Here is a 1922-nt window from a genome sequence, read left to right as displayed (position 1 = left end):
CTTGCTTGAATGACCTTTTCTAATCCAGCACCTACAACCCTAGAAAATAAAACCACTCTTCTGCTCTTGAAATACTGTACTTACGAAGGCGAGAAAATATGCTGATATATTTCAGTGAGATTTTTAGAATTGAACCCTAAGAGCTTTTTAATTAATTTTTATCCCATTCCCCCGGCACACAGCTAATTGAAAATTTTCTATATGTAAGGTTCATAATTACTACTAAATGTGAAGTGCTGGCAGGACAGCGTAACCGTAGAAAATCCGTTTCACCATTTCTTGAGTCCTGCCTAGACCTAAATGGCACACGCAGGACTCGCACCCTCAGAGTGCCTTTTCTAATGCGGGCTGCGCTCCCTCAAACACTCTCCCTTCTGCTCGCCGGAACCCCACCCCTCTTCCTGGCCCAGCTCTCTGAATGTCCCCCTCCCCGCTTCATCCTCAACCCTCCTGCCTCCACGTCACTCACCCTCCCTGAAGATTTCACACAACACTGCCTAAAACTGTATTATAGCCGCCAAAATAGCAAAAGCAAATACCACGGACTCAGCAGACACGCCTGGATTCACGTATTCGTTCAGCAAACATTTATTATTACGTGCACCTGGCTCCACGCCCGACACGGGGGGGGTCACAGGCGCAGACAGACAGGGTCACCAACGTTACAGTTCACACTCTAGGGCACAGCGACCTTTTCTTATCTTCCATCCTTACCTCCACCTGGCCAGGTAGGTGAACGGGGAGGACTCCATACAGGTGACTGGAGGGAAGGTGGGCTCACTTCTGATTTAGGGAACGCAAAGGCACAGGAGGACAAAGCAGAGCAAAGCAGGGCAGCAGTGATGACGGGCGGCTCGGAGACTGAAGGGAGACGGAAGTCCAGGCTTGAAATGAGACGTAGGAGCCACGGGCTCACAGGTAAGTGACTCAGAAATGGGGGGGAAAAGAGCCTCATGCTCGGTGGCTGTCAGAAGTGGCCATGCTCTTGGGGGAAACGTTTGGGTCTGTGTTGCTCTCTGTCCAAGGTGACCTGCTGGGGACTAAGTCAGGCCAACAGGTGTGGCCAGACAAAACACAGGTGAGAGCAGATTTGCAGAAAGCTCAGAATATGTAAATGACGTGAAAGCTCAGAGGGGTGCTACAGTTTGGAATTGAGGGGCGCCCTGGCCAATGGCCCAAAGACTGAGTGGGGGGGCTGCCTTCCCAGATGAAAGCAGTCCTAGCTTAGACAAAGATACTTAACGTGAAAAAGGCAAGCCACCCGTCATTCCTCAAAGAATCATCGTTACCCTGAAAATGGCATCGCAAACTGTCCTCCGAATCACACATTTGTTCCCTTAAGTGGTCGGGACACCAAGGAGAGTTCAGTCCTGTGCAGGTGACCCACAGCCCTAGTGCCTGGGCCCGAGGTCTCCCCAGTGTAAAGGTATCTCTTGTAACTTTCATTTTCCTCTTCCTATACCCACTCTTTCATATTTCCAGAGTGCCTGCCTGGGGTTGGGGATGCAGGATAGAAGCCCCGCCTTTCACATTTGGATGGAGGGTGTATGTACACGAAGGACACAGACACACACAGAAACATTTACAACACAGCATGGCAAGTGCCTGAGCCCACGGCCAATGGGGGTTGACCGTGGAAGTCACAAACTCCAGGGCTTCACCTCGCCGAGTTGAAGGTCACACCTGGCAAACCCTCCCCCTCCCCTGCCCCCCCCCACCCAAGTTTAAAATTTTTTTTTCAGTTTAGGAGACACAGCAGTGTCCTTCATAACCTCCACATGGGGGTTTTGAATAAACTATTCAGAGTCAGAAAATTCCAAGCTTTCTTCCCTTAAACCTGCCCTCCCCTCCAGACAGCACTATTTACAGCATTCACTTTAAAATGTACGGCAAATATTGTACTGCAACTTATCGATAATTTA

The sequence above is a fragment of the Kogia breviceps genome, chromosome 2 (genome assembly GCF_026419965.1).
Source record: "Kogia breviceps isolate mKogBre1 chromosome 2, mKogBre1 haplotype 1, whole genome shotgun sequence".
NCBI classification, from domain to species: Eukaryota; Metazoa; Chordata; class Mammalia; order Artiodactyla; family Physeteridae; genus Kogia; species Kogia breviceps.
The sequence above is the reverse complement of the archived record's forward strand: the minus strand, read 5'-3'. Positions refer to the sequence as shown.